This window comes from Felis catus, chromosome A1 (genome assembly GCF_018350175.1).
Source record: "Felis catus isolate Fca126 chromosome A1, F.catus_Fca126_mat1.0, whole genome shotgun sequence".
Classification (NCBI taxonomy): domain Eukaryota; kingdom Metazoa; phylum Chordata; class Mammalia; order Carnivora; family Felidae; genus Felis; species Felis catus.
Window position 1 is genome coordinate 13,471,494 of NC_058368.1, and position 27,890 is coordinate 13,499,383.

Consider the following 27,890-nt stretch of genomic DNA (forward strand, 5'->3'; position numbering starts at 1 on the left):
TTGAAAATTTTAACCAAACTTAGAATAAATTTTTAAAATTTATGATAAAATTTGCAATAATTGCAGATATTTCAACTTATTTTTAATGAATATTTGAAGCTTTATTTTGATTACATAAATTGAAAATATTGACCTATGATTGGAATTAATTTGACTGATTTTTCTATTTGAGACATGTAATGACACTGATGTAAAAGTCGTATCCTTCGATTGTTTGCCAAATTCTTCTAATAACAGGTCCAACTTAACTAACAGCTATCTTTCACTTTTCATGCCTGCACAGGAAACCACTGGGTCTAAACTGTGTAAAATAAATTTAGAAGAGCAACCATTTGATCTAAATGAATAATCATGTAATAAAAATAAAAGCACACGTCCTGCTACTACTCATGTTAAGTTGTCATCCTTGGGCATTTCTTTTTAATAACTACCAATTTTTGAAGTGTACATTGTTGTTCTGTAGCAGATTTGTGTCTTCCCGTTCTCTTGCAGTTAGTGATAATCATGACAACACTCATAATGGATGATAAATGTTTACAAATATTTTGTGCAAATCACACAGTTATTATCACTTTCTTGGGAAACAGAAAATCAGTACTTAATTTTAACTAAACACGGACTTTCATTTCTCATTTAGCTTGTTGCTGTCAAAAAGGTTTACTGGGGGAAAAATATATTATGAAATAAGAAGAAACAGTTATAGAAGTATGCCTTAAAATTATTGACAAAACCAGCAAAGCAAGGGTGTTCAGATTGTTATTGATATACCCTACTGCACAACTTCAGCCTTTATTTCCCTGACATATTTCATGAACACCTAAATTATAATTTCCCATGTTTCCAATGGACTCCAACTGACTCTACCAACTGGCTGCTGACTTGTGTCTTCATGCATCTCACAGGCCACAGCATACCTTGCTTCTCCCACCACCATCCACGCCATTACCAATGTCCAGAACACTTCATTTTCTCAGTAAGAGCCCCACTTGCGGTTTGCAAAAGGGAGGGGTTAATTGAGTACATCTGGAAAGGATTGAGAAAGAACATGGATCATGTTCCCAATTTAACAGTGTGTTAAAGTGAGAATTCTGTTCACTGCATATACATCCCACACGCTACAAGAAGACACCAGCTGGAAAGACACAGTGAAGGTTTATCAAACCCATCCAGCTTTATTCTAATACAACTATAACTAGTAATACCATATTTGAAAATGATAAATTCATAGTGAATGCTAGACAGAAGGCAGGGCACCAGATTCCAACGTGTGATTATAGGATGTCTAGTCACCCTGTTTAAGGTTTATATAATGATTTAGTACTAAAGACGCCAAAAAGGCTTCCAGATTTTACATATAATTGAACAATAAAGCTATTAATACCATGGCCTATTCCTGATGGAAAATGAGAGGAGTTCCAGTTGCCCCCTGATTGCATCTTATTTTATTGCAGGAAAAGTTTGAAAAAAGAAGTCGCAGTTACTTAAAAACTACAAACTCAGAAATGGCAAATCTCAGAATGCCAAGAACTAATTTTAAAATAATCTTTTGAAATAAAAGAACCCTTATTTTAGGATAGCAGGTTGAGAACAGAAGTATTAACCATCTAGTAGTTTTAGTTATCCAAAATTAGACATGTTTCAGATTGGCTATAGGTTTTGTTAAAAATGGGGCTGGAGATTTTCTGCATAACTCAAGGTTCATACGGGGAGATAGATCTGGAGTACAAAGATCCTTTTTGCCAGTTCCTCTCCAAAATGTTACAGTTGCAGTTACCCAGCAGCTTTTATGATCCAAAACATCATAGTTCTTCATTTAAAATTTTTTAAGTCAGTATCGTGAGCATGCAGGACACAACACGTACCATTATTACAACACTAAATCTATTCACTAGCTTAAGGTAAAAGAGAACAAAAGTGAGTTTACTGAAATTAAGAATTGATGTGTTTTTAAACGGAGCCCATTTTGAGGTCATCAGATTTGTTGCTATGTCTCTTGTTACATGGGTTTCAGGGAACAGCACATATCCATGAATGCCCGAGGCCATGTAAAGCTCAGACAACAGTAGTTTCTCCTGGATCCTTAAAATTTTTATTTCTTTTTGAGCAATCCTTTATTTCTTGCTTGATTTCATTATTCAAAGGGCCCTCTTTAGGTTAAAGTGATCTATTTCCCAAGAGCTGTGTAGTAGCAACTAAAAAACATAAATAAACTTGAGTCAAGGAATAATGGGTTTTCTACTGTTGAGGTTCAGCATGACTCCAAAGATCCTGTTTTCTTACTCAGAAGCCATTCTTCACCAAATTATCACATGTCTTTGCTACATGTTTTAGATGCCATAAATTTTACAAAGCGCTATGTGGTACTATAGGGATTCCATCCTGTGACCCAAAGCATCAGTCTGTGAGCTCATCGTCAAAACTATGGAGAGAAGCAGTGGGGTTGAATGTATGACCTCATCCTCCCAGTTTCCAAACTTGACGCCAGCCAGATACATGCAAAATGATGTCAGAAATAAAGTTTGCACTTGGGGCCTAAGTGACCTATTTCCTTTTCTTTCCTTTTCCCACTCAGCCATTTTAATGTTTTTCCAGAAATGTTTGTGAAGTCTTCTGCAGTGAGAGCTTGCTTCTGCCCTGAGTGGAAATATATCAAACTCTGCTGATACCTCTGGAAGTGACATATTTGAAAGACACTCCTTTACTCTTTATTCATGCTCCTTACTAATACACTTTAATGGCTTAGAAGAGGAAGAATAGGCACTCACTGGCTTCTCCTCTGTTATGTGTAATGAATCTCTCTATGGCTGTGGTGAGCCATTAGAAGGACCTCACACAAAGTTTTAGGCCTTTTCCAGAGCAGCCAGATCTCCTGTGCAAAGAACCAGAGAAACAATAGCCCTCAATGCGTGACCAAGAAAAGATGCTGAAAAATAGAGGGAGTGTTCTGACTAAGGCATGCCAAGTTCTCTAATACCACTCACTTGACTGGTAGACTTTACCCTTTCTCTAAGTACCTAGACCAGTGGTGGGCAGCTGAATGCGGCCCCCCTTCCCCTCCGTCCAGACATAAACATATCACAGGAGGCGCCTTGGAAGAATGGAGGGGGTCTCTAGGAGCATGTGCAGCCCCTATCCTGCTGAGCCAGAGAAAGGAAAATTACACTCCTCAGAAATAGGAAGCACGCTCGCCCACCTCACATTGGCTTGCTTTTGTTGTACTAACACGGGAAGTGCCTCTGAAAGCAAAATGATTTACAAACGAAGTACAATACTTCTCCCCAATATAATCTTTGACACCTAACTCATGAGTGGACCCTACTTGACTTTTTGGAAACTGTACTGTCAAACATGATAGAACATCAAAGGCAGTTATAAATATCCCACAGGCCTTGAACAAAATCACGTGGAACTCCAAATGCCATTAATCTTTAAAGAGCAAACTGCCCAGCAATTTGCTTTAGAAGCCTGATGTTAGCACTCCAACAGTTCAGCCTGAACAGAAAGTTGTGAATTGCCGAAGTCACGGATATCAGTTTTGAACAAGATGGTCCTGGGGCATGGGGAAAAAAGACGACCCAAAACTATGAGAGACACTGATGTGCTTACAGCAATGGAGGAGAAGGCAGAAAGGAATTGAAATTTTAAAAAAGTTGTTTTTTTGTTAATGTTTTATTTTTGAGAGAGAGAGAGAGAGAGCATGGCCAGGAAGGGCAGAGAGAGGGAGACACAGAATCTGAAGCAGGCTCCAGGCTCTGAGCTGTCAGCACAGAGCCCAACGCGGGGCTCGAACTCACAAACCATGAGATCATGACCTGAGCCGAAGTCGGATGCTTAACTGACTCTCTCAGGCGCCCAGGCAGTGAAATTTCAAACCACGGTCTTGAGTATCTAATTACTGAGTTGACTTCCCAGCATAGGTCTTGTCATTCTGCAAGGCACTGTGCTCTGGGGGCCTCTGAAGGAAAGGAAGGAAATCAACTTCTACCGAGGATAAGCCATTGGACAAGCCTTCAACATCAACTTGCTCTTTCATCCCCGCGATAATTTTATGAAGTTCATTAGATGCACTCACAACATCTTCACTCACCGGACATTGAAATGACTGATTTTCTTCAGCCTCTCCATGTGCCAAGGGATGTCTGCAGCCAGCGGGGAGGCTGTTCTGTGCGCTCACTGGCTTCTGCTCTCACCATTTGAGTTGTTTGCCTGCCAAACACCAGTTGCATCACCTTTCAAACCGCTTGCAATTATAATTAGGTAATCTAATGCGATAGTTAACATATCAGTGAAAAAGTGAAAATGAAAGAAAGCTGTGGTTTCTATGAAAACGGAGTTGAGTGACCTAAAAGGACTTGTTTTAAAGGCAAGTCAGCTAAAACAAACAAACGAAAAGCTGTAATCAAATTTGTCACGGGCCACACTCTTGTAAAAAAGTAAAAAAATAAACAAAGGGTGGAGATAATGTGAGTGGGAATAAAGATCTGGAATGATTGTTTACTTAAACTGAAGTGTAAGTCTTCAATCCCTTTAATAACAAAAATACAAGAGAGGTGACAATTCATCACAGGCGTCACTTTTGCAAGAAAGGAAGGACTCCAGCTTTATTCAGAAAAATGCTTCAACCCTGCACCAAAATGTTGGGTAATAAATGCACTCTCCTGTATTTTAAAAAAAATTGCCAGTATAATGCCTATCATTGCTCAAAACTGCACACCTGAGCTGTTTTGTTTGTTTGTTTGTTTGCTTGATTTTTATTAACCGACCAAGTACTGGCCCTAATTGTGTCACGTATGAGGACTGTCACTAAATTCTGACCCCATATTATAGACGAAGAAACTAAGGATCAGAAAGAATAAGTTGATTTCTCAAAAAGCCACAGCTGATGAACGGCTAGAGCACTAGACTTGTCTTTCTGCTATATCTAACATGGAATTAGTTGATTCTGTGGTTACACCTTTCAAATCCCTATTTATTCTTTCCTTGTCATTTCACCCTGTGTTTCTGTCCTTCTGTGAACCAGCTCAGAGTCTTGCAGGCTTCCTACAGCCTATGAGGTCAGATGGCCTCCCATCAAGCGCTGAGGAAGCATCAGCACAGAGTGCCTCAGCTGAGGCTCCCCCTGGGATTCCTCCTGAGCCCCGGGTCCTGGAATCTGCCCTCCTCCCCAGCCTCTCCGGCTGACCTCTTGGGGCAGACTTACTGAGCTCTAGTTGGATCACTCTGACCTCACGCTCTGTAGCTGGTACTACTCCTCCCAGACCTTGAATGTGACCTGGCATCCTGGAACCTCTGCCTGGGTCTGGTGCCTCCAACTTCCACTTGTCTCAGAGGGCATATTAGGCACCCATCATTTCTTCTCGTCCAGATGACTCCTTGTGACCATTTGCTCTAATTTCAAGGAGGTCATGTTTTCCTACATCCTGGTAAGAAACCAAAGTAGAAAAATTTCAGTTTAATTCCAGAGTCACACTGGTAATCTGAATCTTCAGAATCTTAGTCCCATCTCTAAATATTTTCATAGCCTCCTTCTTAATCTTGTCTGTCGCTGGGCCCTGGAGAAAGCTTTCCATCCCCTGTGAAGATGCAAAGTGATCAGCCACAAGGCTTTTCTTCACCCTCGTCTTGACTCCCTGTTCTTACTGCCTCTGGAATTAAGGCATTCTCAGTCAAGACCTAAAGAGAGGACTTGTACTTCAGGCAATTTGATTAATGTGAATTCACAGCAAAGATGAGTGTTCTCTAGAGCTCTACACATCCCTCACTGAACTCTTTTCCACCAATCCACCACTCTGAGGGGAGAAATAATTGTAGCTAAGCAGAACTGAGCAGCTTTTTTACTTTCTTCAAAGAAGAATTTTGAGTATGATGTCAAACAATGGAATGTCAGGGGTTTATTCATTTCTTTGGGGGGGGGGAGCATCAATAAGCAGCTAAAACAGGGATTCATAATGGATGGCCCAGCTTACCCCTAATATTTCACTGCTCCACATTGTCATGACACAGCTGTACTGAACAGTGTGAAATCATCAGAAATAATGAGTTGTCTGTGAAAATGTTGCAGGCTGAAATCCTAATGAGCTATTTAGGCTGAGAAGCTTAAATATTTTCATTACTATAGTAGGAGCTTATACAAATGAATTTATGGATATAAATATGATTTAAAAACTAGAAAATGGTAAAATGAATGCTAAGTGAAGCTTCCTCTTCCATGTATTGGCCCAATTTGAGTTGTCATACCAAAACCCAGACCTCTGCCCCATATCCCTCGACGAAAAAATAACTTCAGCCATTGCCAAGGGAATTTGCTTCTACTGACTTCATATCAATGATAAGTGATCTCTAGGTTCTCAAGAAAATATTCTGGAAGACAGAGCATGTTTTCATTTGGGATGAACCTGGGCTCATAAGAGGGGGGGGGGGGACTCTTGTGTTGAGCTGTTATACTCTGAGTCTCTTTCTCACAGCAATTTAGCCTACCCTACCTAATACATATGTTAATAGTATGGACGGGGAGGGAAAGATCTGGGATGGTAAGCTGGATGAGGTGCAACAGTCTAGGCAACCCTTCTACTGTTGACTACTATCACCCGCCATGACACTGCTCCTCCCAGCCCCAGCCAAGCCTGGGGAATGGAACTGGAGAGGCCAAAGGAACAAGTTCCTCCAGCTCTGGGTGAGCTGCTAGAAGGTTTGGATCCCAAAGCCTTTTGGGGGGCCTTTCCCAAATCTTTGACTCTAGCCAAATAATCACTTGAATTAGTTTGGACCAAACTGGGATTTTCTAGTGCCTCAAATGTATCATAAAAGCCAGAAGTTTCATAACTAATCCACTTACCTATGGAGTTTCTAGTGATTCCTGTAGCAACAGAGGCACCAGGTGCTTAGGGAAGGTTATTTAAATAAAGGAGTTTCACCAGAGGCTGCCAGGGTTAACCCGTGGAGCAAGCACTTTGTTTTACACGAACATGTTTCTCCTTTCTTACTGGTGACTGTAGAAAGAACAGATGTGTGATATTTAGGTGTGGTGATAAACACCTATGGTGCAGATAAGAACATTTGCATCCTAAATGCAAACTTAGAGTTAGCAAAGGGAAGGCAAAATAAATAAACAATGACCCACCAAAGATTTTAGATACCTACTGTATGTCAGAGAGAGCACTAAAACTATCATGTTAAATCAAGACCATTAAACACACTTAAAATATCACAAACATTTAGGAATGATGTCCTGAAAATAACACATAACTTCACTCGGCCTTTTCAAAAACTTTTAAGTGCATCTGTTAGATCATGTCAGAGTTCAGATTTTCTGATATAATAGACTCCTGAACACTGTCTGAGACACCTAGGGAGATAATTGGAGAACTCAGTAATGTTTGTTATGTCTTTGCAAATCTTTGTGATTCTCAGATATCATAATGAGGATAGAAGTGTGGAAAATGCTTTCTTTTTTCTATGCCTTAGAAAAGAAAATGGTGGATGCCCACTTAACCACAAACAGAGATGTCAGTCATAATTTAATATCAACTTTCTTGGCTCCTCAGGTTATGCCGACAAAAGATAGTGGCTCAAAGATCTAAATCCAAGAGCTCAGACCATACAACTCTTAAGAAGAAAATGGGGGTGGGGCGCCTGGGTGGCTCAGTCATTAAGCATCCAACTTCAGCTCAGGTCACGATCTTGCCCTCTGTGAGTTCGGGTCCCACGTCGGGCTCTGTGCTGACAGCTCAGAGCCTGGAGCCTGTTTCGGATTCTGTGTCTCCCTCTCTCTCTGCCCTCCCCCGTTCGCGCTCTGTATCTCTGTCTCTGAAAAATGAATAAACCTTAAAAAAAATTTTAAATAAAAAAAAATAGGGGAAAAGCTGCTTAATGGCATTGGATTTGATAATGATTTCTTCTCCATGACACCAAAAACATAAGCAGCAAAAGAAAAAAATAGATAAACTGGATTATATAAAAATTTAAAATGGAGACCATCAACACAGTGAAAAAGGCAATCCCAAAGAATATTTTCAGGTCATACATCTAATAAAGGGTTAGTATCTAGAATATATAAAGAATTCTTACAACTCAACAACAACAACAACAAACCCAGACAGATTAAAATGGACAAAGGAGTTGAATAGACATTTCTCCACAAATGGCCAATAAATACATGAAAAGATGCTCTACATAATTCATCGCTAGAGAAATGAATATCAAAACCACAATGAGATACCACTTTTCACCCATTAGGATGGCTATTACCAAGCAAAAACAAAAACCAGAAAAAAAGTATTGGTAAGGATATAGAGAAATCAGAATCTTTGTGCTTTCCTGGTGGGAATGTAAAATGGTGCAGCTTCTATGGGAACCAGTATGGCAGCTCCTCAAAAAGTTAAAAATAGAATTACTCTGATTCAGTAATTCCACTTCTAAGCATATATCCAAAGGAATTGAAAGCAGGGACTTGGACAGATATTCGTATACCAGTGTTCATAGTAGGATAATTCCCAATAGCCGAAAGGTAGAGCAACCCATGTGTCCATTAGTAGATGAATGGATAATAAAGACAGTGTGGTATACAGATACCATGGAAGATTATTAAGCCATAAAGAGGAAGAAAATTCTGACACATGCTACCAAACGGATGAACGTTGAAGACATTATGACAAGTAAAATAAGCCAGTCATGAAAGGACAAATACTGTATGATTCCACTCCTATGAATTTCCTAGAGTAGTCAAATTGATAGAGACTGAAAGTAGAATGGTGATTTCCAGATGCAAGGGGCAAGAGAAACCCAGTTAGCATGTATAATGGGTATAAAGTTTCACTTTTAGAAGATGAAAGAAGTTTTGGAGATGCATGGTGGTAATGGTTGTACAACATTGTGAATGGACCCAACACCACTGAACTGTATGACTCAGAATGGTTAAAATGGTAAATTGCATGTTATGTATATTTTACCACAATTTCCTAAACAAAAAACAAATTAAAAAGGATAATGGCACATATTGTGAATTATTTAAAAAGCACTTTATTCTTAGTTACATATATAATTTAGGAGTAAGGGCTTCAAGAATCTGAATTATTCAGCAAATCTGTATGCAGAGACCTAGTCTTTTGGGAGATGAATAATCTGCTAGGCAATTTTATTCCCATTAAGAAAAAAAGGTTAAATAAGTTGATTGTGGTTATAGTTTGGAGTATTTTACTCAGGTCCAAACTCTTTAACTGCTGTCCTTGTCCATGATGGTTCCCCCTGGGTCTTTTACTACTATGACCAGCAGCATGCATGCCATATATACTATGAGTCTACACCCCCTCTATGGCTGATTGGAACAACAATAGTCACCTGACCCAGCTTGGGGGTGTGCTTTGCCAGGGAATGTGGAATTAGGAGACAGAGAGCATGTAATAGGTACCCTCTTAAAAGACCCCCAGTGATCTCTATATACTGGAATGTATGCTCTCTTGAGTGTGGACTGAACCTAGTGTCTCACTTCTAACAAGTAGAATAAGAAAAGGTGATGGTATGTCAACTCTGAGATTGGGTTATAAAAAGACAGCAACTTCCATCTTGCTCTCCCTTTCATGCTCAGTCTGCTAGAAACCAGCTGCCATATTGTGAGTTGCCCTATGGAAAGGCCCATGTTGCAAGGAATTATGAGAAGTCAATAGCCAGTGTGCTCAACAACCTCCAAGGAACTGAATCTTGCCAACAGCCATATGAGTGAATTTAGGAGCAAATCCTCCTTCAGTGAAACCTTTCAATAAAACTGCAGCTCTAGTCAGCATTTCAATTGCAGCCTTGTGTGAGATTTTGAGGAAGAGGCACCCAGCTAAGCCACACCTTATTTCCTGCCGGCACAAAAACTGTAAGATAATAAATGTTTGTTGCTTTAAGTTACTAAGCCTTAGGGTAATGTGTTATACAGCAATAGATAACTAATACAAAGGGACAGATGTCATGACCTTTGGGGAAGCAAAACTTAAAACATATAAATATGGCATTTGAGGGTGGCAACATGATGCCATGTAAATAAAGGAGCAGAGAAATGTCTCTTAAGAGAAAAACAATTAAGGATAGACGCAAAGAGAAGCAGAGACCAGAATCTGAGTGAGTATACGTCTAGGTTCCCAGGGGCTTCCTAGTTCCCCATACTTCCTGAGGCCTGGCTGCATTCCTGTCTTTATGTTCTATGAGGTCCCTGGCTCTGCACAATAAATCGTCCATTTTTACTTTACCTCAGTTGATTTTTATAACTTGCAATCAGGATGGATCCTAAAATCTTAGGATGTATCAAATTGTATAGTTGGATAGGACCTATCAAGTCTCACCCAAGGCTGATTATTTAAGGTCTCCAGATACTTGACACTGAGTTTGACCATTTAGAGCTCTTGGCCTGAGAGGCACCTGGATATGCTAAGCCACTTGACTTTGGGTCAAAAGAAATTGAGCCAACTTCAAGAGTAACTAGCTGTCAACCTACTGCTCTAATCAATGATCAACCATGGCAACATCCATCCGGTATTAGTTGGTTTGGATAATATTTGTACGGAACTTAGAGATCCCAGCTGAAAGCTGTTTGAAATAGACAATGTTGCTGTTGATACAGAACAAATTGTTGTCCTTTCTTGCAAAGAACACAGTGATATTTTTGGAGCTCCCTTATTATGTTATATGATGCAAATACATATCCAGAGGAAGCATATTTTAATTCTTAGAAACAGAGTAACTACATAAAATGTACTATCCTTCTTTCTTAATCCAGTTAAATCTCTTTGTTGTTTTCTGTTTTAAAGTCATATCACTGTCTAATCACTCACTATCTTAACAAAATTCAAAGCAGTTTGTGTATTACAAGCTTGGCAATAAAATAGGGACTTAAAAGCAATAAACATCTTTGAAACAATTCATCAAGCCCTAAAAAGGTGCCAGAATGAGTTTTGGAATGATAAGTTTGAATTTAAAAATCAAAATTTGTTCTCAGGCTGGGACTTAAAATGTCACCAATACATTTTTATAGCCAAGATTTAAACCTTGAAAAACAGCCTAGACCTCCAAGCAAATACAGATGAACTGCAGTTGTTCTGACACACCAACAGAACCCCGTTTTGGATCCATGAACGTGTGTACCCCACATGTGTGAATTATCTGAATTTCTGCCTTGTGTCTTCTGTCCTCATGTTTACCATTCATTCTTACATTGAGAGATGTGGGTCTGGCATGATATAAACACCATGCTGGTGTGCCAGGAGTCTGTAGCCCCACTCCAGCTGACTACAAAAACAAGAGACACATGACCTAAAGGCATTCAAACTCATTTTTTAAAAAAACATTCAACAGTATATTAACTGTTATTATCCTTAGGCCAAACAAAGCATCCTCAAAACAAGGCCTCAGGCATACAGCTGTCAACCACAGACAGAACTTTTCTTTCCTCCCAACTCAACCTTAAACTATACTGGTCTGGTATCCTGTCCCTCCAGGACCCATCTGCCATGTACACCTAGGTGTGTGTCACATCCATCCATAGACAAGTTCTTCCTACCTTCCCAGATGATCCTATTTGCATAGTCAGGGCTACTGGGCCCTGGATGCCAGGATCTTGACTGCAATTGTCAATGGGGTTTCCCATTTTCAGGTAACTCTTTTGAATAATAGCATAAAGGCTTTTTTTTCAGTTCTAACATTTATGGTGCCAATAAAATTGAGAATATCTGGTGAGAATATTCAATAAACTCTATGCAGTTTACCAGTTTGTTCACTTTGGAAAGATATGTGCCTGTGCATGTATTCATCGCATGAATGTCTGTCTCCTCAACGACACCTGTGGCCTCTCCTTGGGCTTCTGCCTTCTCTCCTCCAGATACCCAGCTCACTCCTTTCTCTTCTTTAGGGCTCTTCTCAAGTGTTGCCCTATCACAGAGGTTTTCCTTGACTGCCTGTATAAATAGCATTCCTGTCCTTCTTTCACACGCACTCTCTCTCCCTTGTCCTGCTCTATTGTCCTTCATGACACTTAACCACCCTCTGACATGCTCTTGTCTGTCTTCCTACAATGGAATCCAAGTGCCCAGAGCATAGAAACAGCTGTGCGACCGAAGCCTAGAACAGAACCTGGTCTTCAGTCAGTTCTCAATAAATATGTACTGCATGAATAAATATGTATGTTACATATAGATACCAAAAAATAAATCCAACATTTCAATTAAATGTGGTTATAAGGACTGATGAAGCTTGGTCAGCACTAGAACCATTTTATTTTGCTCTTCGGGATCTGTCTTTTTGTATCACTAGAACGTCTTTCCTGCATTCTTTTCCCTGTTATACTGATCTGTATCAAATTGCTCCCTTGTATATCTGAAATACTGCTTTGCAGAAAAATCTTACTCCCTCTGTGGCAGCTTCTCAAAGTGGTCATTATAGGTCAAGTTTTGATCAACTCTATACCTCTAATTATCTCCATCACTAATGGCCTCTATACAACTCTCTGCAGTCTGAGAACAAGAAATTTCCTCCCTTCTCAAAAGTGCAGTCAGCAAAAGTAGCAGCAGAAATGATCTAAAGTGGCTGGCTTTCTTCTATGCTCTCTTTTCTTGTGTATGGTTTGGGCATCACCCCAGACCCACACACTTGCCTTGGTGTTGCTTAGAGTCATGGAGCTTGGTTGCTGCTGCTCCTTCTTCTGTAGACCCAGGGCTCTGAGTCACATCCCTGGTGTTGTGTGGGTGTCTCACCTTACAAATTCTCTAATGCTCCCCTGTTGCTGCAAAGTGCAAACAGATGTGCATCCAAAAAGTAAAGGATATAAGGGCATCAACATACTACAGATGCAAGTTAAGATTAATAGGAGTTGGAAGCCAGTGGAATAATCCTTCTCTCTTTCTCCCCTTGGAATGATTGTTGGCAGATATAGTGGCATTGTGTGTACTTTCCAGAGCTTCCTATGGCACTGAGAAATCAATTCATCATAGAGTGCAGGCATCTCTTTTTTTATAAATTAAAAAAATTTTTTTCAATATATGAAATTTATTGTCAAATTGGTTTCCATACAACACCCAGTGCTCATCCCAAAAGGTGCCCTCCTCAATACCCATCACCCACCCTCTCCTCCCTCCCACCCCCATCAACCCTCAGTTTGTTCTCAGTTTTTAAGAGTCTCTTATGCTTTGGCTCTCTCCCACTCTAACCTCTTTTTTTTTTCCTTCCCCTCCCCCATGGGTTTCTGTTAAGTTTCTCAGAATCCACATAAGAGTGAAAACATATGGTATCTGTCTTTCTCTGTATGGCTTATTTCACTTAGCATAACACTCTCCAGTTCCATCCACGTTGCTACAAAGGGCCATATTTCGTTCTTTCTCATTGCCACGTAGTACTCCATTGTGTATATAAACCACATTTTCTTTATCCATTCGTCAGTTGATGGACATTTAGGCTCTTTCCATAATTTGGCTATTGTTGAGAGTGCTGCTATGAACATTGGGGTACAAGTGCCCCTATGCATCAGTACTCCTGTATCCCTTGGGTAAATTCCTAGCAGTGCTATTGCTGGGTCATAGGGTAGGTCTATTTTTAATTTTCTGAGGAACCTCCACACAGTTTTCCAGAGTGGCTGCACCAATTTGCATTCCCACCAACAGTGCAAGAGGGTTCCCGTTTCTCCACATCCTCTCCAGCATCTGTAGTCTCCTGATTTGTTCATTTTGGCCACTCTGACTGGTGTGAGGTGATACCTGAGTGTGGTTTTGATTTGTATTTCCCTGATGAGGAGCGACGTTGAGCATCTTTTCATGTGCCTGTTGGCCATCTGGATGTCTTCTTTAGAGAAGTGTCTATTCATGTTTTCTGCCCATTTCTTCACTGGGTTATTTGTTTTTCAGGTGTGGAGTTTGGTGAGCTCTTTATAGATTTTGGATACTAGCCCTTTGTCCAATATGTCATTTGCAAATATCTTTTCCCATTCCGTTGGTTGCCTTTTAGTTTTGTTGGTTGTTTCCTTTGCTGTGCAGAAGCTTTTTATATTCATGAGGTCCCAATAGTTCATTTTTGCTTTTAATTCCCTTCCCTTTGGAGATGTGTCAAGTAAGAGATTGCTGCGACTGAGGTCAGAGAGGTCTTTTCCTGCTTTCTCCTCTAGGGTTTTGATGGTTTCCTGTCTCACATTCAGGTCCTTTATCCATTTTGAGTTTATTTTTGTGAATGGTGTGAGAAAGTGGTCTAGTTTCAACCTTCTGCATGTTGCTGTCCAGTTCTCCCAGCACCATTTGTTAAAGAGACTGTCTTTTTTCCATTGGATATTCTTTCCTGCTTTGGCAAAGATTAGTTGACCATATGTTTGTGGGTCTAGTTCTGGGGTTTCTTTCTATTCCATTGGTCTATGTGTCTCTTTTTGTGCCAATACCATGCTGTCTTGATGATGACAGCTCTGTAGTAGAGGCTAAAGTCTGGGATTGTGATGCCTCCTGCTTTGGTCTTCTTCTTCAAAATTACTTTGGCTATTTAGGGTCTTTTGCGGTTCCATATGAATTTTAGGATTGCTTGTTCTAGTTTCGAGAAGAATGCTGGTGCAATTTTGATTGGGATTGCATTGAATGTGTAGATAGCTTTGGGTAGTATTGACCTTTTGACAATATTTATTCTTCCAATCCATGAGCAGGGAATGTCTTTCCATTTCTTTGTATCTTCTTCAATTTCCTTCATAAGCTTTCTATAGTTTTCAGCATACAGATCTTTTACATCTTTGGTTAGATTTATCCCTAGGTATTTTATGCTTCTTGGTGCAATTGTGAATAGAATCACTTTCTTTATTTGTCTTTCTGTTGCTTCATTGTTAGTGTATAAGAATGCAACTGATTTCTGTACATTGATTTTGTATCCTGCAACTTTGCTGAATTCATGTATCAGTTCTAGCAGACCTTTGGTGGAGTCTATCAGATTTTCCATGTATAATATCATGTCATCTGCAAAAAGTGAAAGCTTGACTTCATCTTTGCCAATTTTGATGCCTTTGATTTCCTTTTGTTGTCTGATTGCTGATGCTAGAACTTCCAACACTATGTTAAACAACAGCGGTGAGAGTGGGCATCCCTGTCATGTTCCTGATCTCAGGGAAAAAGCTCTCAGTTTTTCCCCGTTGAGGATGATGTTAGCTGTGGGCTTTTCATAAATGGCTTTTATGATCTTTAAGTATGTTCCTTCTATCCCGACTTTCTCGAGGGTTTTTATTAAGAAAGGGTGCTGAATTTTGTCAAATGCCTTTTCTGCATCGATTGACAGGATCATATGGTTCTTATCTTTTGTTTTATTAATGTGATGTATCATGTTGATTGATTTGTGAATGTTGAACCAGCCCTGCATCCCAGGAATGAATCCCACTTGATCATGGTGAATAATTCTTTTTATATGCTGTTGAATTCGGTTTGCTAGTATCTTATTGAGAATTTTTGCATCCATATTCATCAGGGATATTGGCCTGTAGTTCTCTTTTTTTACTGGGTCTCTGTCTGGTTTAGGAATCAAAGTAATGCTGGCTTCATAGAATGAGTCTGGAAGTTGTCCTTCCCTTTCTATTTTTTGGAATAGCTTGAGAAGGATAGGTATTATCTCTGCTTTAAACGTCTGGTAGAACTCCCCTGGGAAGCCATCTGGTCCTGGACTCTTATTTGTTGGGAGATTTTTGATAACCGATTCAATTTCTTCGCTGGTTATGGGTCTGTTCAAGCTTTCTATTTCCTCCTGATTGAGTTTTGGAAGTGTGTGGGTGTTTAGGAATTTGTCCATTTCTTCCAGGTTGTCCAGTTTGTTGGCATATAATTTTTCATAGTATTCCCTAATAATTGCTTGTATCTCTGAGGGATTGGTTGTAATAATTCCATTTTCATTCATGATTTTATCTATTTGGGTCATCTCCCTTTTCTTTTTGAGAAGCCTGGCTAGAGGTTTATCAATTTTGTTTATTTTTTCAAAAAACCAACTCTTGGTTTCGTTGATCTGCTCTACAGTTTTTTTAGATTCTATATTGTTTATTTCTGCTCTGATCTTTATTATTTCTCTTCTTCTGCTGGGTTTAGGCTGTCTTTGCTGTTCTGCTTCTATTTCCTTTAGGTGTGCTGTTAGATTTTGTATTTGGGATTTTTCTTGTTTCTTGAGATAGGCCTGGATTGCAATGTATTTTCCTCTCAGGACTGCCTTCGCTGCATCCCAAAGCGTTTGGATTGTTGTATTTTAATTTTCGTTTGTTTCCATATATTTTTTAATTTCTTCTCTAATTGCCTGGTTGACCCACTCATTCGTTAGTAGGGTGTTCTTTAACCTCCATGCTTTTGGAGGTTTTCCTGACTTTTCCCTGTGGTTGATTTCAAGCTTCATAGCATTGTGGTCTGAAAGTATGCATGGTATGATTTCAATACTTGTATACTTATGAAGGGCTGTTTTTTGACCCAGTATGTGATCTATCTTGGAGAATGTTCCATGTGCACTCAAGAAGAAAGTATATTCTGTTGCTTTGGGATGCAGAGTTCTAAATATATCTGTCAAGTCCATCTGATCCAATGTATCATTCAGGGCCCTTGTTTCTTTATTGACCGTGTGTCTAGATGATCTATCCATTTCTGTAAGTGGAGTGTTAAAGTCCCCTGCAATTACCACATTCTTATCAATAAGGTTGCTTATGTTTATGAGTAATTGTTTTATATATTTGGGGGCTCCCATATTCGCTGCATAGACATTTATAATTGTTAGCTCTTCCTGATGGATAGACCCTGTAATTATTACATAATGCCCTTCTTCATCTCTTGTTATAGGAGTGCAGGCATCTCTGAAACACACTCCCTTGTATTTGCTCACCCTCCTTCCTAGCCTCACTCCATTTCTTTCTCACTCCTGTTTTCTTGGGATTCACTCCTCAATAAAGTATCATCATATAAGTTTTGTTTTAAGCTCTGTTTTCTAGAAGGGATCAAAAGTTTACTTTATGGGGTCAAGAGTCTAGAAATGATCTCAATCATAAACTTCTGCCGTCTGAGTGCTTATATTTGGTTATGTGTTCCAATATAGCTTTTAAAGGACATAAGATAACTTTTAGGCTGAGAGCTACAAAAAAAGTAAAACAAACAAAAGCAAAGACAAAACAATAATCAAAACTGTTCTATTGTCTGGAAGTTACTATCACTGTTCTCTCCCATGTCATAGAATAAGAAATCTTCCCTATGTAGAGTTGCTTGATTTTGCTGTTTAATTATTTGCTCTCCAAAGATGTGTGGGTTTTTAAAATACTTTAAAATATACAATGGTTATTCATACACATCATCTAATTTCCTCCTGGGTTAGGAGGACATGTGCTGTTGACCATGTTACATTAAAGAGTAAATTCAGCTCCTCCCATACCACACAAGAATCCTTTGGCAATAAAGCACCCCTAAGCTAAGAATGAAAGGGTAGCAATGATGGTTTCTGCAATGTGGGTAGAGAAGGCAGGTGAGATCTGTGGGCTCTTGAAGTATGATGGGTGCCTCAGATCAGACCACATTGGTAATTAAGATTTTAGCTTAATTGTATTTCTCCCTCTAGTGAAAAGTTAATCCACATTATTTGTTGGTTCTCTATAATTAAGGCATTCAGATTTGTTTTTCAAATTATAGATGCTTTATGATTTGGGAAAAATAAAGAGGTTTCTTAAAAATCAACTTAGAAATGTTAACATAAACAATATATAGAGAGCTTAGCACCACAAAATGAGAAGGGATAAAAAATTTACTTAAGGAGGTCAAGAGTCTAGAAATAATCTCAGTCATGAACTTCCACAATCTGAGTGCTTATATTTAGTTATGAGTCCATTAAAGGTAGTTCAGGGCAGGGCACCTGGGTGGCTCAGTCAGTTAAGCAACCGACTTCAGCTCAGGTCGTGATCTCAGGGCTTGTGAGTTTGAGCCCCGCGTCGGGCTCTGTGCTGATAGCTCAGAGCCTGGAGCCTGCTTCAGATTCTGTGTCTCCTCTCTCTATCTGCCCCTCCTCCACTCATGCTCTCTCTCTGTCTCAAAAATCAATAAAGATCACAAAAAAAGTTTTAAAAATAAAAATGTTATGGGCGCCTGGGTGGCGCAGTCGGTTAAGCGTCCGACATCAGCCAGGTCACGATCTCGCGGTCCGTGAGTTCGAGCCCCGCGTCGGGCTCTGGGCTGATGGCTCAGAGCCTGGAGCCTGCTTCCGATTCTGTGTCTCCCTCTCTCTCTGCCCCTCCCCCGTTCATGCTCTGTCTCTCTCTGTCCCAAAAATAAATTAAAAAAGTTGAAAAAAAATAAAAATAAAAAAATAAAATAAAATAAAAATGTTAGTTCAGGGGCAACTAACCCACTCCTTTGAAGACTGGCATCTCTAAGTCAGTCATTTGGAAGTCGGAACATATTTCCCATGGGAACAATATTCTACATGGTGATTAAATCTCAATGCTTATTTAACCCATAATGCAGATGAATACTACTTCTAGGCCCATTTGGGTGAAAGGAGGAAGAACAAAGTGAGAAAATGAACTTCCCCTGGTTTCCCCAGCTTAGGGCCATCCTGCAGCAACTTTTGAAAAAGAACATATTTGACTTTGGCTTCATCTCACTTTTCTTCAGCTCTTTCTTCCCTTTCAGCATCCCCCCAAGACCTCATCAGCATGGAGCCCACATATCACTCCAGGCCACGCCCCCCACCTTTCCATCAAGGCCAGTGCCCCCCAGGGTCTATCTGTGATCCACAGGATGGACACCTGCTCCACGCTGCTATTCTCAGATGATTGGGATGAACACCATCTACCCGACTAATTGACATGAATGTGGGACTGGCCAGTCATTGGCCAATCATCAATACCTTTCCTTAAGTGTAGACCTGCTTAAATAGATTAGTTTCATATAAATGGTCATTAATATAAGAGAATTTGTGCACATATCAGGTCACCTAAGGGAATCGTGTGGGGCCTGATACACCTGTGGTGATCGGTTCCTCTAGACCAAGCCCTCTCATGGATACTCATCATTCCGACGATGTAGGGATTTCAGAACACCAAAGGCTTTCTCCAGGTCCTTATTCTGCATCAAATGGTGGCTGTTTCATATAGACTAATTTTCCAGGACTCTGTCCCTCTGTGTCAACTCCCCAGAGATGATCCTACTTTCATGTTTTTTAAAATAACATTTTCTATTTTTAAGAGCAATTTTAGTTTTATAATAAAATTGAGAGGAAGGTACAGAGATTGCTCAAATATTCCCTGACCCCACACATGTATAGCTTCTCCCATTACCAACATCACTCTCCAGAATTATACATTTTTACCAAGGATGAACCTACATTGACACATCATAATCACACAAAGTCCATAGTTTACATCAGAGCTCACTTTTGGTGTACATTCTATGGGTTTGGACAAATGTATAATGACATGTATCTACCATTATGGTATAATACAGAATATTTTCACTGCCCTAAAAATCCTGTGTTCGGCCTATTTATCCCCCTCTCCCTCACCCCTGGCAACCATTGATCTTTTTATTATCTCTGTAGTTTTGCCTATTCCAGAATTTCATATAATTGGAGGCACAGTATGTAGTCCTTTCAGATTGACTTATTTTACTTAGCAATATGCAGGTAAGTTTTCTTCATGTCTTTTCATACCTTAATAGCATTCACCACTGAATAACATTTTATTTGCAGAATGGCCTATAGTTTACAAATCCATTCATTTACTGAAGGACATCTTGGTTGCTTCCAAGTTTTGGCAATTATGAATAAAGCTGCTACAAACATCTGTGTGCAGGTTTTTGTGTGAATGTAAGTTTTCAACTCCTTTTGGTAAATATCAAAGAGCAAGATTGCTGGATGGTATGGTAATAGTATGTTTAGTTTTGTAAGAAACTGCCAAGCTGTCTTCCAAGGTGGTGGTACAAGTGTTACTATTTTACATTCCTATCAGCAATGAATGAGGGTTCCTATTGGTCCACATCCTCACCAACATTTGGTGTTGTCAGTGTTCTAGATTTTGGTCATTCTAACAGGTGGGTAGTGGTACCTCATTGTTGTTTAAATTTCCCTGATGACACATGATGAATAGCATCTTCTCATATGTTTATTTGCTATGTGTTGCTTCTTTATTTCAGAAAGTATAGATGTCTTTAAAAAAAAACAAGTTTTGACGTGTTTGCCTGCTTCCTATTTGCCAGGGACTCCACTGGAAAAAAGAGGAGACAAACAGCAAATCTAGATGATGGTTGTCATCTGAGCATGGGAGTGACTGGCAAATTGGGGATTAATTATTAAGTATACAAAAGAAAATCTGGGCATCTGAGAGTAATTTCTGTTTTAGATAAAAACATGAAAATTTTTATTTACAAAAATATTTAAATCATAAAAAATGCTTGACCTTTTGCATTGGATTCAAGGACTAGTGGTCAGTCTTTCTCTAAATCAGCACAGTGACCTCAGGAACCAGTGAGGATAGGAACCTCCCAATCCCTGCCAGCCTCCACCCACCTCTATGATCTAGAACACTGCTTTGAAGATAAAATAAGTGAATTTTATTGAACTCCGATTTGCTAAAACTTCTACTTGTTCCTCTAAAAGCCATTAAACATATCCAAGGGTGGGAAGAAGCAGATGAAGATATCTAATGACACAGCCTTTTTTCTTTCAGCCTGGTAATGGGAAAGAAAAGAAACAGAACCAAGAACCATGCCTCCAGCTCATCAGCTGTCTAACCTGGCAGTCTTTGGACCAAAAACAAATAAATCAAAAAAAAAAAAAAAACCAAATAAATCAAAACCCAGGAAGTTCCTGGCTCCCAACACAATGAGGTAGAGAATGGTAACTGGCTGGAAGGGCAAGAGGGTGACAAAAGCAGGGACTCTCCTGGCAACTTGGTCAGAATGCTATAAATCAGCATCTTAGAGCACTGCAGGAAAGGTGAGGAATAAAAGAGAATAAAAGGACCCAGATGAAGCCAGGAGCTTGCCCCAGGACCAGCAGCTTGGGATGGGTACAGGAGCACTCTGGGTGCCAGAGGAACCAGCTATGAACAGTCTGGGAAGAGGGACTGAGCTGCTAAGGATAGTAAAGCCCCAGGAGATAGCAGGTAAGGCCCCAGAGAGAAGGTCATCATGCACTAGGAGCCCTCAGTTTTCAATCAGCAACTAAATTTTCTTGGAATGCTCCAAGTCTGCCCTTCCATTATGTAGAATGGAAGGTACCGCCTACCCATATCCACACCCTCCCCAAACCTCCAGGCTCTCACTCTGGATGTGTGGAGGATATATTTAGTATTAAAATAAAAGTGCTGTTATTAAATGTGTACTGAGCACTCTTGTCTTCTGTTTCTCCTCTGTCCTGCTCTCAGTATTTGTTCAAGCCTTGAGGAAAGGGGTCTCAGTGAGAAAAGAGGGGTGAGGTACAGGTTGGGAGACCTCAACCAGAGCCTGGTCAATAACAGCCAGATCAACAGTGAGATGCTCAAGAGGAAAGCACACCCAGGGCTCCAGCCCAGATCAGCAGTGCCTCCCCACCCGCGCGTTCTTGGTAGAACCAAGCCTGGGAGCAGCTGGATTTGTCTGATAAACAAAGCACCCAACCTCACAGCCCCCTGCATGGTCTATTATTCTGCTGTGGATTTTTTTGCCTTCTTGTGTCTTTGATATGCAATCAAAAGATTAGAAGTAGTGTTTATATCTTCTTTTTATTGATGAAGAAACTCACACAGAAAGAAAACAAACTTTATAAAGTTAAAGCAGGAGAAGCACTGAATTTGGCATTGGCTCCTAAAAATGGCCGAATGAAATCACTTTAGGCAAAACTTAGCTTTGTTTAAGAAACCACCTTCTCCAAAGAATACCTGTTATAGAGAATTTCAATGTGATTAAGTCAAAATCACTGTTAGGTGCAGGGCTTTGGACTATGCAGAGAGGCCCAGTGAGCAAATCCAGAGACAGCCTTTGCCTCCAGATTTGAAGGGAGATGCCTCCTAATTGTTAGAAACTTGGGAACCGCATTTTTCTCCTCTCCTGTATGGGAATATTATACTTCTAAGTAGAGGCTTTGTCCTTCCTTTGAGACAAGTCATGAGTTGCTTGGGAAAGGAGAGCCGCTTTTACACTAGAAGAGAAACAATGGGTCCCCAGTGAGTTTGGGTTAACCGCGAAGTGAATAATGCCAGTTGATCTGTGGGCAGATCAATTCCCATAAAAAGTCACCAAACAGAAATTCTGGAGCCAACTGACATCCGCCCTCAATCCTGCTCCTCAGGAGCATCATTGTTCAAGGTGCTGTTATGTGCAAGTGCTGCTGTGCTGTTTATGCTCTGTTTCCTCATTCAGTGGTTTTACTGCAGGTACACGAACCTAAGGACCCACCTGGAGACACAAAGGAAGCTGCCCTTCTGATCTAGTCATTTCGATGGCCTCTCTGAGGCAGTGCAGATTGATGCAGGCAAAGCTGTCGGGATCAATTGCAATGATTGGCTCGTCTGTTGCCTGGTTTATTCACTCACTCTGTCTAGACTCCAATTTCTGGAGTCTTTAGTGACTCATTTTTCAACAAAAAGCAAATAATTTCACTTTGCTTTGCCTTAAGCACTGTATAACCTATTATTTAATGTGCACTGAGTAATACTATGTGTACCCCAGCAAAAAGCAGCCTGCAGATATCCCAGAATATTGTATCATTTTGACTTTGATCATAATTACACATTAGCCCTCATACTGAAATCTTGGTCTTATGAAAACTTTCATCCTAGAATCCTACTCAAAGGTACAGCACTGACCCACCCGAATACCTTCAATAATGCCTTTTACATCTCATATTTGGTTTACAATATCTTAAAATGCCATGACTCTAGGTTTGTTTTGAGGTAAATACTGTCATTCCGCTAAAACCTAACACATTGTCTTAAAAGACTAGAATCGTCCAATCACAATGCATTATTGTGCAGGGGACCTTAAATGAGTCAGAATGCAGTCTCAGTAGCAAAATGCTGGGGATTATTCCAAAAGCAGCCAACTATGAGTGTACAAATACATCATCATGGGACCTGGTTATGTCATGTTTTCAAGCAAACATATGTAGGCACAGGGTCAAACACCTTGTTTCAGACTCCATATCTCTAGGGTTCTTGGGAGAAGCACTTAACCCCTTTTTTTTGCCTATAGATTATCAGAGAACTAGAGGCAGAGGCAGAAAACCATCTGGTGGAGTCATTTTGTCAAGCAAAGTGCAGTGGCGGGGTTACGTATCCCTACAACATTAACCGTGCTCTAATGAGAACAGCCCCTTACCTTCACTGAGGAACATCGTTCTCCAGACTAATAAAGTGTAATGTTAAAATGATTTCCCAAAATAACACTTTCCTTCAAGACTATTACTTCTGCTAATTCTATACGATTATTTGGAACATGTCTGCCTTGTCCTGGAGTTTACCTTTTCACATACATGTTTCTTGTTAACTAACCAGAATTTTCTTAATTTTTTTTCTCATAAACCAGTCTTTTCAATATACTGTTTTCTTTTAAGTTTCTCATTTCTATTCACTTATTACCCTTCTTGTACTCATTATTTCAATGCATGTTTGTTGAAAGTCTATTATAAGCCAGATATCTTTTTATTCATATATATATATATATTTTTTTTTACGTTTATTTATTTATTTATTTTGAGAAAGAGAGAGTGCACACACATGAGAGGGGGAGGGGCAGAGAGATGGCAAGAAAAAATCCCAAGCAGGCTCTGCACAGTCAGCGCAGAGCCCCACATGGGGCTCAAACTCACAAATTGTGAGATTATGACCTGAGCCAAACCAAGAGTCAGATGCTTAAACCAACTGAGCCACCCAGGCATCCTCACTTATATAAATATAATATATATATATTATATCTTTTGGGCCAAAACATAGCAGTGAATTGGACAAAGTCCCTGTTCTCATGGAGTTTACAGACAAGTGGGTAATGATAGCTAAAATCATCAAATGCTAAAGCCTTTATACCCACCTCCTCCCTGAATTCTCTTCTCAGTCTTATAGGGAAGACATTATTATTCTTATTTTACAGGTGAGAAAAGTGAAGCTCTGAACAGTATGCTCAGGGCCCCCCCCCCAAAAAAAATTGAATCCTGAACCACTTCTGCATCCAGCCCACGGTTGCTGATTATTAACATCCAACCAGAGAACTCTCCACTACCTTTCCTCTGTCACCCAAATTCCTGCATACACATGGGCCTTCTCCTTCCTCTGCTATCACAGTCACATGTCCCAAATGCTTTTCTTTATTATCTCTGAGTCTCCTCAGCGGTACCCGTTCATACCAAATAACTACTGTATCTATATTCATGCTTACTTTCACCACGTGATTACCAAATAGGAAAACATCTGTAACATTACGGGTTTCCTTCCTCTCTTAATTATGGGCTTAGCAATCAGAGGAACTTTAATATTTAATAGCTAAGCAAAACACTTAATGATTACAAAGTGATGCTCCACTTTTGATGTAAAATCAAAGTTAAAGTGAACTCTAAGCAAACCGGCTCTGTGTGCCTGACACACAGGCAGGCCAGCGGCTGGAAGAAAAGAATGCATTTAAACTCATTACCGATGACTTGTATAACCAACTCATGCCCCAGCCTTGGTCCCTGCTTTGCTTTTCGCTCGTGAATTTTACAGGCGATTTAAATCACGAAGAAAAGCAAGGCCTTTCATTGTCAATACGCTTCACACACTCATGATGCAGATATGCTGATAAACAGGCTGCTAATTATATTAACATTCTGCAATGTATGATTCAGGGTTGTTCGCTATAAAAACCAACCTCCTTTTCCTAGAATATTTACTTTCTTTACCGATAGCGCTTTGCCTCGGGTAAGTTTTGGAGGACCGCCAATATTATTCTCCTATGATAGGTGACAGATTTCAGGAATTATCAGAGTATATCACTAAGTGATCTTTTTTACATTAAAATGAAATACCAGGACTGCCTAACAGATGACAACTTGAAACTAAGGAGGAACAATTTCTATTCATAATAAATTATCAGAAAGATCCCTGCCTATGAATATTTATAAAGGGTCACTAAGAGTAGCTTGACTTTGCCAAACCTCGTCTAAAATGAGCCACGTAAGGGTTGACGGGGTTCAGTCTTTGCTGGTGCCATAACCAGGATGGGAAGGAGATTCCAGGATTTCTGGATAGGCTCTGGAGGGTTACTCAGGGCAACAGAAGATGGTAGAGCAAAAACAAAACAAAACAAAACAACAAAACTAAAAAACACACTTCTCAAAAGACAGTGTCAGATAACAATGTTGACAACCCCAAGTTTCATGCAAAGGAAGGTAAGAGATCAGAAGCTATAAGGTTGGAGACTGCCAAGGCAGCTTCGAATGAAGAGTTGGAACCAGAGCTATGAATAATGCAGGGCTTTGGGGGCACATTTTACACATTGCTGGGATAATTGTGCAAAGCCCCACAGCTTTACCTTGGCATTATAATGGGATTGATTTCCTTCTCATTGGGTGCCAGAAGACTTGGTTTTGAGTATTGGTTCTCTAACTAACTAGGTGGCCTTAGGCTAATAAACTAAGCTTTCTAAGTATGTCTTCTACCATTAGGTGTTAGCACTGTTAAAGAATAAAGTATGATGTGACTTAGTGTTTCATCCATGGAGGTTCCCACTTGTAGCTTTTATTATTCACTTAGAATTTATTATTGCTGGTGTCATTGTCACTAATACTTATTTTCTGGGGTGAGCTAGTTTATATGATTTCTTTTTAAAAAAAATTTTTAATGTTTATTTATTTTCGAAAGAGACAGAGACAGAGTGCAAGTGGGGTAAGGGTGGAGAGAGAGAGGGAGACACAGACTCTGAAGCATGCCTCAAGCTCTAAGCTGTCAGCACAGAGCCAGATGCAGGGCTCAAACTCAGGAACCGCGAGATCATGACCTGAGCCCAAGTTGGACATTTAACTGACTGAGCCACCTAGGCACCCCTATGTAATTTTTCTAAATTATTCTCTTCCCTCCTTTTGGGAAGATTGTATTTCTTTTGACATTAGGCTTGGTCATGTGAATTATTTTAGCCAATGAAACGTAATAGTGTTTTGTGCCCCTTTTGGGGGGAAACTTACAAAATCACCACAGAACATTTTCATGACTCTTTTTCTATTGCCACAAAGCCAAACTTTCCCAGACAGGCTGACTTTCAGCCCAGATCCCACAAGGAAGACACATAGAGCAGAGATATGGCTGACCTGCACCTGGCATGCAAAGTGCGTTAAAACTAAATGTGTGTTGTAAGTCACAAAGAGTTATTTGTAACTCTGGCACAACCAAGCAGAACTGACTAACTCATGGAGTTTCCAGCATTGGAGTAAGTGGGAAAGTGGCCAACTTTTCAGCTATGATCCCATCCACCTCTAAAGATTCTACTCCAAGCTTCCCATGATACCAGTGGTGGTTCCAAATGTTGAGGATGCCATTGTGGTAAAAGAATAGAGTTTCTTCACAAGCCGTTTTTATTTCTCAGTCACTTCCCATTACCTGCAGTGCACCCCATGCTGAAACTCCCATCCATCTTTTGTATAGAACATCTAACCTAGATGCCTCCGAGTGTAGCAATGAATTCATGCTAAAAATTATTAAAACAAATTGTTGAGAAAGCAGAAAGAATCCTAAGAAACATCTGTGGTAAACATATAGGAGCAGAATATATGGCATTTTTCTCCAGTGAGAACCGTGCAAATCCTTGTCAGGCTCCCACTGTTCTAGGAGTTGTAGAAAATCCAAACTTTATTAAGACATACACCCTCTCCTCCATGAGGCAACGGGTGAAGGAAGATGAGATACTGCACAAGTAACCACAATTGAAAGGAATGTGATAAATCCCACAAAGAGATGCAAACTTCTACAACAAGCTGTGAGATCACAGAGAAGCAAGAGAGGGCAACTGGCTGAGGTCAGAGGAAACTCATCGAAGTAGTTGGTCTTTGACTTGCACTTCTGCAGGCTACATAGTGTTGAAAGGGGCAGATATTGAGGTGAGGAAGCACTCTGGGAGGTGGGGGGAGGACAACAACAGCACAAAAACATAAAAGCAGGAAATTAAAGTTATTTTCAGGAAATTGTGAACAATTCAGTTTGATGGGAGCAAAGGGTCCGTGAGAAAGTAGTGGGAAGCAAGGCTATAGTTCAGCTGTTTGGCACTGAGTCAGAGAGGGCTGAAGGACAAGGAAGGGGTGAAGACAGGGGAAGACATTCCATGTATTTGAAGAGGGAGTGACTGTATTCATTCCAATCTCTACCTAAGCAGAAGAAAGTCAAAAGCTTTGACTAAAGAGGAAAGATTGGAATGCAAAAATCAAGACTTTCTATTCAAGATGGCGGGCGGCCCTTGCATATGTACTTCACCCCCTCCCCCAAAGAAGCACAAAAGCAACAGATCCATAATAACATTGAGAATGAGTGAGTATATTGCCCAGCCAGAGATTTTGACAAATTTTCAGAGGATGGAAATTTACCGAGATCATCCTTGTAGATAAAAAAGAATGCAGGAAGTCCCTAATTAGCATCAGAAGTGGTAAACACTCCTTGTGGTAAGCTCAGGAGAAGCTTGAAGTTAGACTTAGTGAGGAGAATGAGAAAGCAAAAATCTGGTGGCAATTGAAGGTCTGTCTATGAGTCCCCTGCCAGGAGGTCTGCCCCACCACTACTTCTCAAACCCCAACCACAGTGGTATTTCACAGCTAAAACTGTGAAACTCTTCTCTAAAAAAGTTATAATCCACCAAGGGAGGACTGGGAAAACTGGCCTGTGGGTTGTTAAGGCTGTCTTCATTAGAGTGCAATGGAATATAATTGGATGAAGCCATATTTTCTCTCCTAATAGGTGTCTGGAGAGACTG

The 27,890-nt window shown here is 40.0% G+C and overlaps 1 long non-coding RNA gene across 2 annotated transcripts in view; it reads right to left on the minus strand.

Moving 5' to 3' along the window:
• Nucleotides 1–3,831: 3,831 nt before the first annotated feature.
• Nucleotides 3,832–27,890, minus strand: part of LOC109497422 — a 72,193-nt gene continuing 48,134 nt past the window's right edge. Inside the window, exons 4-7 of one of the 2 annotated variants that reach the window (XR_002740673.2) lie at nt 6,836–6,989; nt 5,201–5,420; nt 4,088–4,206; nt 3,832–3,955 (exon numbers count right to left, since the gene is read on the minus strand). This is a non-coding gene — a long non-coding RNA (uncharacterized LOC109497422). Of the gene's footprint in view, nt 4,207–5,200; nt 5,421–6,835; nt 6,990–27,890 lie in introns of both variants that reach the window. The other variant, XR_002740663.2, reaches the window with a different exon arrangement.